This window comes from Sardina pilchardus, chromosome 19 (genome assembly GCF_963854185.1).
Source record: "Sardina pilchardus chromosome 19, fSarPil1.1, whole genome shotgun sequence".
Taxonomy (NCBI): domain Eukaryota; kingdom Metazoa; phylum Chordata; class Actinopteri; order Clupeiformes; family Clupeidae; genus Sardina; species Sardina pilchardus.
Window position 1 is genome coordinate 28,351 of NC_085012.1, and position 13,044 is coordinate 41,394.

A 13,044-nucleotide genomic window follows, 5' to 3' on the forward strand; every position below is an offset into this window, starting at 1 on the left:
GTGTTGAACAACTCTATGTTTTAAGAAATTAAATCTGATGTAAAATAGAGTTTGTAGACCCTAAAAAGCAACTGTCCACGTATGTGGACGTTGCGCAACAGAGGAGTTAAATGGCCAAAAATTAGATTTTGTAACTAGGACTTTTTTTTTTTTTCAAATATGATTTGAACTGCTTTAAATTACAAAGAAACAAACATTTGGTAAACATATTTATAAATAATGACCTAGTTACATGTGGTAATGCCAAGGTGGTATGGTAATATGGGGGTAGTAGAGAGGAGGGTATGAGAGTACTAGAGGGGTGGGTGGGTGGGTAATGGTGGTAGTAGAGGGGTGGGTGAGGGTCGGTGAGTAGTAATAGGGGTAGTAGAGGGGTGGGCGGGTAGTATGGAGGTAGTAGAGAGGTGGGTGGGTAGTATGGAGGAAATAGAGGGCCATAGTTTCCATATTTTCTGTCATTACATTTTATTCTTTTTTCACCCCTTTGTTGCGCACTGACATAAATTCTATATAAAATCATAATTCCAATTGATTTTCAATATTGGGCTCATATAGAGTAAAAATAAAATCAATACTAAAAAAATCTAGACATTTTTTTTCATAATGCGTGCATGAAAGGGCTACAAAACAGGGAAAATAAAATTTTCACTCTGTTAATGGCACTACAAATTTTTAGTCATCTACAGTGAACACTCTTAGTGTGTAACTTCAGGTGCTCTATGAGATGTTGCAGGATTTTAGCACGATTTCAATTTGATCTCAAATTGTTAATCTCCCCTTGACTGGCTATCTTCCTGCCCCCTGAATTCACTATGAAATAACCTGGGGCCTCATGTACAAAGACTTGCGTGGAATTCCTACTAAAACATTGCGTACGCGAAAATCTGGAAAGAAGCGTACGCACAAAAAAATTCAGATGTATGAAACCATGCGTACGCAGCAATCCACGCAGCTTTCCTTTGTACATCCCAATTTACGTGAAATTAAACGCACATGCACGAGCATTATACTCCACCCTCTCTCCTCCCTCAATCACACTCATTTTAATATGCAAACTAGAAGGCCATTCGAAAACTCAGACCTCCGCGAAGGCAAAATGGCTTATCCCACAATATTAATAAGATTTTTGAATATAAGAATACGTTTTGAGGGACTAGTTTCTTAATATCAATCGGCCACTGCCATACAGGGAACAAAGTATCGGCTATTGCAATGCGATGCAAGGTTAGTTTTATTTCTAACATTGTTCTATCAACACAGACATGTGCATCAATAGTCTGACGTTATAATTTCTGTTTCGGGTGTTTTGTGGAGTTGATTAAGACTGTTTTCAGTGGCAGGCTGGATGTTCAAGTTCAAGTTCAAGATACTTTATTGCCATTTATGTAAACGCATAACTCGCCATTGACTTGCGTTATCTCGGCACCAGCTTAGCACCAGGTAAATACTGCTTAGCATCAGATGAACACTGCAACTGAAGGCGAGACACGGCAGGTGAAAATGTTGTTTTTCCATAATCGGCCAATTTTGAGATTTTGTGCTAGTTTGCTACCTTAGCATGTATTCTTTCACCCTACTATGGCTATGGCTATGGCTATGGCTATGGTTATTTAGCAGACGCCTTTGTCCAAAGCGACATACAAATAAATAACAATACAAATTAAATTAACAGTGAACAATTACAAACTAGGGAGAATAGTAATATTATCAGTAAAACAATAATTTTAAGCACTAACCTAATGAGAAATAAAACAGTGAAATGAGAATAGCAATCAAATAAGTCACTTAGTTAATTATATATAATAATAATAACTAAAGCATGGTATGGCTAAATTTAAGGACAATAGCAAAATAAATTTCAAATTCTATCAATAGACAAATTATAACAAAACAATACATTATACAAACCATAACAAACATACTACAATAACAAAGTCCGATTTGCACATTTAGGTGTTTATTTCGTGACATTTTGACTACTCGCGCCTATATATTTTTCCTAATTTCACCAAAAGTTCCCATTCTTAAGTGTCATGTCCTACCGCGACTGTGATCTGAAGCATATCGTGTGTGACACCGTTGGAAAGCCCTGTTCCTTGTGCATGACGCTATGCATCCAAATATGGGCATTTCCTTTGTATTACCAACCAATCGCGAAAGTTCATTGGCGGGTCTAGGCTTTAGAACGGTATCTCAATGGCTGTGTTTCTATGGTTTCCTAACGAGTTTCCTCCGGTTTCCTCTCCCACTCTAAGCTCAAAAACTCCACTTCTGTATCACCTACATACACCAAACTTTCCAGTTTTATTCCTAAGTATATTGTGAAGACTTGTCCAGAGGGGTTTGTTGATTTATTATTCTAATCTTGATTTATATGACGCTTTATTCTGAAAAATGAGGCAAAAATCAAGTTTTTATGGGTATTGACAGTATTGTCAGATTTACTGGAAAACGAAATGAAACATCCATAAACCCCTCTGGACATGTCTTTGGATTTACTATATATACAACATGAAAAAATAATTTTCGACCTGGCTTTGTCTAATGTCGAGTTTTTGAGGTTTGAAATATATGCAAATTAGCGCATAATTAATGAGAACGCATAATTAGCATATTCAAACATTAAATTATAGAAAACTTGCATTACATTTTCACACATTTATGTGAGTAATCAGCTGGTGAAGTTTCATGATGATATCTGTAAGTTAATTTTTTTACCCTATTCACCTGTAGTGTCTCCCCTTAAGGAAGGGCAGAAATTCACTAAAAATGGTCTCCACCCACCTATATCACCCCGACTAAATTGGAAATGAGGTCCTATGTCCAAAATGTTTAACTATTCCTTTAATATGTTGTTAATTATTAAGTAGTTGTGTTTGGCTGTAAATTAACTAGTGTGAGGAGGTGGATAGTTAATGTAGGTCTTATTCTCTTGCACTTTCCCCATTTCAGAATCAAGTTCGTCTTCAGAGCTTTTGCATCAGCCTTCTGACTCAGGTATTGTCTTCATTGAGCTGATTTCAGACTGCAAATTAATTTCCTTTGAACACAGAATTTAAAATAAACAGTATTAATATGAAATTTACTTTCAAGAAAAACAATTGTGTGTATACTCGGGTTATTCTTCCTTGTTTTTCTAGACTCATCAATGCGACCGCAGCGCTGTTCCACCCCAAAACGATCATCAGCTTTTAAACCTTCATCTTCATCATCAGGCAGTGGAGGTATTTTTCCTAAGAAGATCTGTATTTTGTACAATTAATGTATATGGACATTACTTATCTTTACACTATTATTTTCTCTACTTTTTCTCTCAGTCTCACAAAGATCAACCAGTTCAATAGAAAAGAAGTCTAAAACAACTCCTTCAGGTAAGGGATGTAAGGGTTCATGTCTGTATTCATGGTTTCCTTTTAGTTAGATAATTCCAACTGCAAATCAACACTTCATAAGGTCTTTGTCAGGAGTGCTGCTATAAAATATTACGTTACCTTGGTGCTCTGAGGCTTAGGACTTGCAGACATAGATTGTGTAAAAAATAGAGACACAGAAAGCCTTTAATTCATTTTTTGTTTTTGTTTTGGCCTACTCAACAATGCGTTAGAGCAACTGAAATATGGTTGTCGCTCAAATTTTAAAGCAGGTGAATCACATGATCAATGTAAAGTAAAATCCTAAGTAAACTATAATGTTTTGTTGAATGTAGTATTGATCTTGATTATTGATTCAACTAGTCTTTATTTTTTTTAATGCAGGGTCATGTGTTTTTACCAATCAGGTGATCTACGTACAGACATGGGCAGTATTTCAATTATATGTATTTTAAATATGTATTTAATTACTTTAGTGTATTTTGTAATTTGTATTTTGCAGGATTGGAAAAAATCAAATGTACTTTGTAACAAAATACTTTGAGGGGTTGTATTTAGAGTGTTTAAAATACTTAAATACTTAAACAACAATCTCATCATTTCCCCCCCTCAAATTAGCCAAAAATTCATCACACAGTTAAATATAGCCTCTTACCTAGTACAGTATAACCATGACAATATGAATATGCTATGCTTATCATAGTCTTGGAGCCAAAGGTCAGAATCTTTAGGACATGAACCCCATGACATGAGGATTTATGTAAGGTATCAACCAAGGTGTCCTGATCTGCAGAAATAATGGAGGAGACTGAGGCAAAAACCTCCCCAATGCGAAACAGTCTCGAGTTTTCACCTCCCAGTTAATTAATTCTGTATATTGAGACACCTTACAGGATGTTACTTTATTTGTCCCCCGTGTTGCCAGTCATGTATTAAGGCAAAAGGCATGCATTTATAGCACAAAAAAGGAAATGCATTTCAATTTAGAAAGGCTAACCTGTTCAATCTGTTGTACTACTTTCATTGAATACGGAAAATGATGGTGGGTAGTTTGCTTTGTCAGAGTTGATTACCGTTGCAAAGTCTCCTTGTTGTCAGTTCAATCATCGTTTATATTGATATATGATGCTGATTACATTTTTTACTAGATCTACTTTATGGGTAGCCTGGCTCCGCCTTCCTATGTACTTCCGTTCAGTTTTCATTTCACTCCACTACGTAGTCTGGGTCTGCGGTATATTCACAGGTTTTCTCAAGACAAAAATGTGCAGGTCCAATCAGCGAACAGAGGGAGTAGCTGAGAACGATGACGTTGAGGTCGCTAGTATGTCACCTCACGACCAAACGTTTATCAATTGGTTATGGCAGATCTGAGAGGCTCTGGGCAGAGTATCCGCATTCAAGGAAATTCATGCTTGGCAATGGAAAGTGTCCAGACTCTCTGTACATTATGAATGTACGAGAGTATGGTAGGACCAGGCTACTTCAGCCCAAAGTAAAGAATTTAGGCCTCTGTCCGCCAATAAAAAACTAGTATTTCTTGTAGTTTATTTTAAAAGTTGGTATACCATGATTATTGTGGGGGCATTTTTGTATTTTCTAATTACTTGTATTTTAATTAAATACATTTTTCACATCCGTATTTTGTATTTTATTTTGTTACATTTTCTACGCCAGTATTTGTATTTTGTAACAAAATAGTTTTTGATGTACTTGTGCCCACCTCTGTCTACGTACCTGCCCTACACTGGTCATATTATTGACCTGCTTTGAGGTATGAGCCGCTAATGACATCCATGTTTCAACCATCATGTTTACCCTGATGATGACTTGCTAGGCTTGAAACACATTTTATGTGTTGGCATTGTTTAATAGCCAAAAATATGAATCAAAGTGTTTTTCTTACTTTTATTTTTGAAAGCATCTGTGTTTTTGTGTTTTGTTTTATTTTGTTTTTGCACTTTCTACGTCAAAAAGCTGTTTCAATAAGGACTAGGTTAAGAAAGTTCAGTAAGGTTGTTGAGCAAGAGAGAAACGTTTGTGATCATGATTTACAAGTGATAACTAAATGTTGTGTCTTTCAGACCAGGCACCTAGTTCCAAAAGAAAATGGAGTGTCCAGGAAGTTGCTGCTGTGGAGCATTCCATTTAGTGTTAGCAATCTTGTACGTTTACCCGCCCGACATGTGAGAAATGTGGCTAGCGTGAACGCTGGAGTTTGTAGTCTTTTGGGAAAGAACATGGATGCCACCAGGGCAGCAACTGTCTCTTAGTGCTGGACATTTGTCTTGATAAGTTGCCCACTCACTACACATTGTTGGCTGTCCAAGCAAAGATAATACAGCTATAGATTGCAACCTGGTATCATTTTCAAAATGTTCCCATGGGAAAAATTTTGCAGATCCAGCAAAACGTACCTCCAGGTACGTTTCTGATGTGCAAACCCAGCGGGGCTGCTAAAGAGCGATGTTTACACTATTAATTCAAAACTTTGGTTTGATGACCAAACAATACTTCTGAGCTCATGTGAGGTACGATATTTGATCAGACCCAACTGTAGTAAACAATGTGTAAACATTGATTTTGTATTGGGGATATTGCTCTCCTCGCATATTACAGTTTGAGTCATGCCATGGCATGTTGGTCCAAAATACTATTGGAATGCTGACGTTGTCCTGCACTTCTAGTCCAACACTACGTCACCGGGTCGTTACAAATTAGGACTGAAACGCCCCAACACCTGCTACCCTGATTAGCCTACCTGTGATAAGCCATGTCTGCAGCACTCACCCCGCGTTCACACTGTCTACGTCCGTCAACGGATCTCATTCACTTTGCATGGGGCGGACTCGAAATGCATTGTGGGTCCGTCCGTCGCTTCAGCTCCGTTGCCTCCGTCAAGAAAGTTGAGAAATGTTCAACTTTTCAGGCAGCGACGGATCTGTCAGCCAATCAGATCACGTGTATGCAAATACACATACGGCAGATCCAACCTCCGTGATCCGTTGACGGACGGAGACAGTGTGTACGCGGGGTCATTCCCAGATTGACACGAAATCACCATGGTTGATTGGTTGCAGCAGTGCTGCACTCCCTCTCCAAATTTCAGAACGTCTCACCCATTTTGAAAGCCTTTTTCAGAAATGTGAAGTGGGTGGAGTTATGGGGTGAAGTAGCTCTTTAAGACGGGCACACCTAGGCTACCTCGGTCCCTGCGGAGCCAACTGAGACGGTCTCCTCGTCATCCATGGCAGATGTAGGTGCCTGCTATACAATCACCAAATAGGGCCAATGAATCGGTTTTATTCCAGTGATAACTGGACGCAATACAATGTTGCCCATATAGTAAATTGTAGAAGAAGTACATCTTATGTGAATGGATGGAATCAATCGACATGTTCTGAGGGGAAGTTGATGCGCTAAATCAGTGGATTGTCGCACTATAACCAATAGACGTGCTTCTCGCATTACTTCGCATTGGAGGCTTCCATAGTAGGCTATGACACTTTGCCAACATTTCGAATCGGCATAAATGTAGGCTACAACTACCGGAAGACAATGTAAGATGTAATTGTGCATTATTTTCATGCTAGACAATGCTCATGATTTCCACGAAAGCCATTTCACCACACATTTCAAGATTACTCACTGGATCGACGAACTCGTCTACTGGCTCCAGCACAATGAGCGTGTCCCCAGAGACTGTATAAGACAATATCAGTCAGTCTATGCGCGCGCACACACACACACACACACACACAGACACACACACACACGCTCGCGCATGACAGTTTACTGGGATTACCTTGGATGAAGGGGGTCGTTTCATCGGGAGGGACAGAGTTGTCCCCCCCTGTATCCCATCGATCACCGGCCTCCCTTTATTTAAATGGAGGGCCAGCTCCTCCGCAGGTGCCAGGTCTTGGGTGGAGGGCCACCCCCAGTGCCTGACTTGTAGTTTCTCTTTTTCACCGCTAAAGTTAGTAAAGACAAACAGTGAGCGACCACCTTGACAGTAATTCATGTAGTCGTGTACATAAAAGGTTCTCTACAAGACAAGAACTGTTCCTTATGTGAAATGTGTGACCATATTACGCATGGACATACGCATGTTAGCGCCTGTCCACAGCATATGGCCTCGTGTAGGCGTAGTGTTTCATTTGCTGTTAATTTGCTATTAGATTAGGAAAGGGAGACAGCACTAAAGGGCTAAAAAAATAAATAAGAAACCCTTGAACATTGATGCAAATGTACAAACTGTCTTCTGGACCGAGCCAGTGCACTTACCAGTCTGCAAGATGTTCTTGTATTTTACTTTTACTTGTTGCCAAGTCCTTTTTTTCCCTGTCATGTTTGATCTGTCATGGAAGTACAATTACACATTTAATGAGTACCCTGACATACGCACAGAAATTAAGAATACAATGAAGAACACGTCATATCTTCCAAGATCACAACTACCATGCATCAACGTTTTACATGTTTTTTTTCTGAAATTATATTGTAATAATATATGCCTGCGAAAGACTTGTGCCGGAATGCCCAGCACGTATACAGAGATACATTTTGAATGATGAAACCTCATTTAAATACAGGTTACCGTGATATAACTGTCCGTATGTGTTTGACTGAATGTGAAAAGACGGCTAAATTCTTGTCAATAAAAAGTGCAAAAGCAAAAGGTAATTTGTGACCGTTTCGGGGAAATTGCATTAATTTCTTTGAATAAGTTCAATTTCAATTTAGTACATACTCATTTAAACGATCTGCAACAATTTGCCACCCGAGTTCTCTTTCTTTGCAAACGGTGGCTGTGTTCCCCTTCTTTGTTATTTGGTGTTTCACCTCCTCATAGGCCTCCATCAGGAGCTGCTGCTCCGATGGAGTGAAGGACGGCGCACAGGTTTTCTCCATTTCATCTGTGAACCTGAGATCGATCCATGACGTCATTTATAGAAAGACGTGAACACGCTCTTAGAAGGATTACTTACACCTGGTTTGACATAGTCGCTCCTACTCATCCTGGATTGGTGTTTGTGAAACGGGGAGGAGTAGGATGATTAGACTACGCTATGTCAAACCCAGATTTCTCCCTTATCTTGGATGTCTTCATTCCGCTTTTGTGAAATGTGTTTTTTAGCATTTGAGAAAAACTGTAATGTGGTAAGTTTGAATGAAAAGAGGTGTTGATAACAGAAAAATGCTGATAAAACTATCTGGTCTCAAAATTGTGTTCTGTTTTCTCATACAGTTAAACTCATATTGGTTGAACACCTCCTAGCATTTATTCAGCAGAGCAATGTATTGCTACCTAAAGCTGTACAGGACTTAAATGAAGATCTAGATAATCTTGCTCTGCTGGCCCCAGTCATAGGGCTGTTGGTGGAGGGCATGCCAGCAACCACAGGGCACAGGAAGTGTGTCTTCTTGGGGATGACAGTGGGGAAGTTGAAAAAGCAGAGGCATACAGAGGTTCTTTTATCATTACAGTGAGTATACTAATGGTTGCATGCTTGCAAAGTTCTTGCAATCTGTCTGGTAAAGTTTGTCTTTTCTAATGCCTGTCCATTTCCTAATAAAACAACCAAGACCTTTGGGCCTGCCAAGGCCTGCATCGAAAAGGAAGTGGACAGACATCTACGTGAGTTTTGTGATATGAGAGCAATCCTCCCTGGGTATCACAACACCCCTTAGACATTGTTTTTCAATTCATCAGGTGGTGAGATGACTTGAATGGGAGTGTTTATGCATCAAGTGTGGAAGGAATGTGGACTTCCAGGTTCAACAAATTTGGCAGACATCCATACACCTAATATCATCCCATGTATGTAGCATCAAGTTTACCAGAAAGCTGATGTGAACATTTTCTATATACATATCTTTCTCTCTATCTCTCCCAAAGATAGATGGCCCATGATCTGAAGACTGCCAGGCTGTTCTATGTGCCAGAGACCTCAGCAGAACAGACCAGACTGACCAGGCTGGATATATGAAGTCCCTCATGACAGCAGCCATGCAACCAAAATGTAGGTCTCATTTTTGGTGTTCTCTTGATTTTGTAACCAGTCATGATATGTCTTCTAAATGTCTGATGAATTGTTCAACTGATGTGCCAGTCGAAGAGGAGGCTATGCGGGCTAAGCCTGTGCAGATTCAGCCTGAGCAGAGCGAGCCTGTGCAGACTGAGGCAGGGCAGTCTGGGGACTCTGAGGATCAGGTGAAGGAGGTAATGGAGCAGGGCCAGAAGGGAGCACATAGTAGGTCTGAGCCTGACTCCAGTGAGTAAGATTTTATCTATTTCTCTCCCGCAGACAGATGTGCCTCAGGCCACAGCCAGAAAGTGTCCAACACTGAAGCGTGACATACGGATGTCTCCTGATGGGGGTTTAGACTCCAGAGGGTTAAATATCGTAGATCTTTAACCTCAGATATAGGTCCCATCTCCTTTTCACTTGAGAAAAGTGGGTGCATGCCATGGAAGGCTCAACATTTTGGCAGCTTTCATATATTTGGTTCTGATTAATCTAAGATTTGCATAGCCATTTCTTAAATTTAGCTTGGAAGCCCATTGTTTAAATAAACAGTGTTTGGATTCAGTGTATGGACATTGTGGTCTGGGAAAAGCTCCTTCCAATGATTCAAATGATTCTCAAATAGCCACTTCAATGTAGACACAGTTGCAATGGAAAGAACAGGGGCAAACACTATTTGCTCAATCTGTTTTAAAGCTGGCTTACATTGGATGATTTTGGTCTGTTTTAACAGTCGGCGACTAAATTTCCAAAATCGGGAGGAAATCAGTCGTGGCTCATGCAAATAGTGACGTGAACATTAAAAACCAATAGTGACCTCGCTCCAACACAAAACAGGAAGGGGCAAAATAGGCGACAGCTGTAACTTATGATTATTTGTTATTTAATTTCTTAATTATTGTACATGACAGAACAGCTCTATATCTGTTAGGGATGTCACACATGAAACAATGCTGCAGAAACGTGAAAAAATATGAGTAGGGTATCATATGATATCCTGTTGATGATGACGTGTAGCCTATGCACGATGGAAATAATTTGAAGGAATCTAGTAGCAGTCTTGTAAATAGTGACCCACAGTCTTTGCAAAATCATAATCTGAGACTGGCCTGTGACTAGACTGTGACTAAAAACTCAATGAATTGTCTTTAGATGTGAGAGGGTCTGAGACTGTAGTCTTTCAAAAATCTTTTCCAAATCTCTGCAAAGTCTGTCAATGTAAAGTAGGCTTCAGTTTACCATCATTTTTCATTAGTGTGCTATGGGAAATTGAGGATGGCCTATTTCTGGTGGGGAATAAGGGAAAGACATGATGGTAATAAGAGGTTATGTTCAGGATCAAGAGTTTATATACAGATGGTACGGGTTGAGAATGCTCCTTTTTCCCCCCGCACATTGGGAATGCCGAAGGGTGCGGCATTGCAATTAAGACTGCAACCGCAGGGGGGCAACATAAGACCTTCCTAATAACATGCAGGTTTGGCTCATGCAGGAAAACACTCTGGTCAATGGAGAGGGAGAGCTTTCAATGAAACAGCAGTGTCTGCTCAACTTATCATGGATATGCTTCATAGGCCAAGTCACAAAAACGAACGCAATGTTTAGGACAGTTTGCCATTAACTAAACGGGGATGCCTTTGCTAGCCAAAAAGTAGGCTACAGATGGTACGGGTTGAGAATGCTCCTTTCTTTCCCGCACATCGGGAATCCCGAAGCATCGGGAATTTGTAATTAAAACTGCAACCGCAAGGGGGCAACATAGACCGCCCTAATAATATGAAGGTTCGGCTCATGGAAAAACCCGAGGACGCCGCGCTGGTAACAAGCGGAGAAAAGAGACATGACGCTCGGCATGTTAGATTGCAGTTGCAGAGTTTTCTAATGTTTTACAGCCTACCTCACAGCTCTCTCACTCCACGTAGCCTATAACTCAGTCAGTCCAGCAGAGATGCCAGAGCAACGTTTTGGTCAATGGAGAGGGAGAGAAATGCTCCGCATATCCGTCTCATTTAATCATTCAAATGAAAGTGATGACTGGCGAAATTAATCAAACGACGTTTCAATAAACAATTGTTGAAATGAATGAAAATGGTTTTAGAAAATCACCTATAGGCCTATCAGAAGGAAATAGCCTCCTGAAATACTTGAAAGGCAACCTTAGATTAATTTATGAATTCATTACGGTTACAAGACCGCATTTCCGTGAATAGGCTATTATTGTCAATGTCAAGGCGAAGACGAAAGAGATGGACAAGATGGACATTTTGGCTACATTTACATGCTAGGAATACTTAGAAATGTGTATAGGCTATTTTAAAACGGAGGCATGTTCATTTTAACCGGCGACGCTGGGTAGCCTACATGTACCCAACACTTGTTATCACAGATTTTGTCCCCACCACTTTTGACGACTGAAAATAAAATGTATTTAACAGAAATCTCTATAATACATGCCTATGCTTGTCCCTTTATTGTTGATTCAGAGATAGGCATAGACTACCATAGGCTGCTGGGCGTCAAGCTATATGACAGCATTTTATCATGTGGTGAATTAATAACTAACGTCAGTTTAACATGCCAGAACTTTTGATCGGCGTTTCAAGTCCATGGTGCGAATAAAGCATGAAGATGATTACAATTGAGCTGTGGCGCAACTGGTTGAAGCATATATACCGTACGCCAGCGACCGGGGTTCAAATCTCACTTGAAGAACCTCTCCGGAACCCATCAAGAGAAAAAGGCATCGTTTTATTAAAAAAATGAAAGATTTTCTGTTTTGCGTTTTTTTTATGTTTGCGATGTCTGCTGAAAAGAAAAGTTAATATGTGAATTCGTGGTTCAGCGCACACTCACACACATTTTTACATTGACATAGTGTCTGTCGAGAGAGAAGAGGGGGAGGCAGTCGTCCTCAGTGCCGCATATAGGTAGGCTATAATGTAGTGAACTGGTTAGACGAGTGTGGGGGAGGGGGAATGATCGCACAAGACAATTGCTCTTCATGAAATGGATTTCACAGATGGCTGTCAATTTTTAAATGTAGCCTACTACACCTCTTGCAAAATCGGACGTGGCACATAGCCTAATTATTAGGCTACTGGATTTAATATAGCAAATCCATGGACTTTGTTCATCCTATATACAATAAGTATAAAATCTGACAATCCAAAACGATAACGAGATCTCCCAGAAACGAAAAACAAGTTTGTTGAGCAGCCTTGTCCTTCTCAGCTTTTGCGTTTGATAGATAAAAGGCATCCTGTCCTGCTGTATTCCAATGAGAAAAAAAACATCCACAAGGTATAGGGTCACGGTAATGCAGCATGCATGAATCTCTCTCTCTCTCTCTCTCTCTCTCTCTCTCTCTCTCTCTCTCTCTCTCTCTCTCTCTCTCTCTCTCTCTCTCTCTATATATATATATATATAACTGGCTTAACAAAGTTTTGTGCGTTATATATATATATATAACACACAAAACTTTGTTAAGTCAGCTCCATACATAACAATAACTGCCGCGCGCTCTCCCCGGCCTCCATTTAAACTAAGGGCAAACCCATTCATTCGTGCCCAAAAAAATATTGTCAGTAAGGATAGGTCATATTACCAAATGGCGAACCTCGAAAATTATTTAGGATATAGAG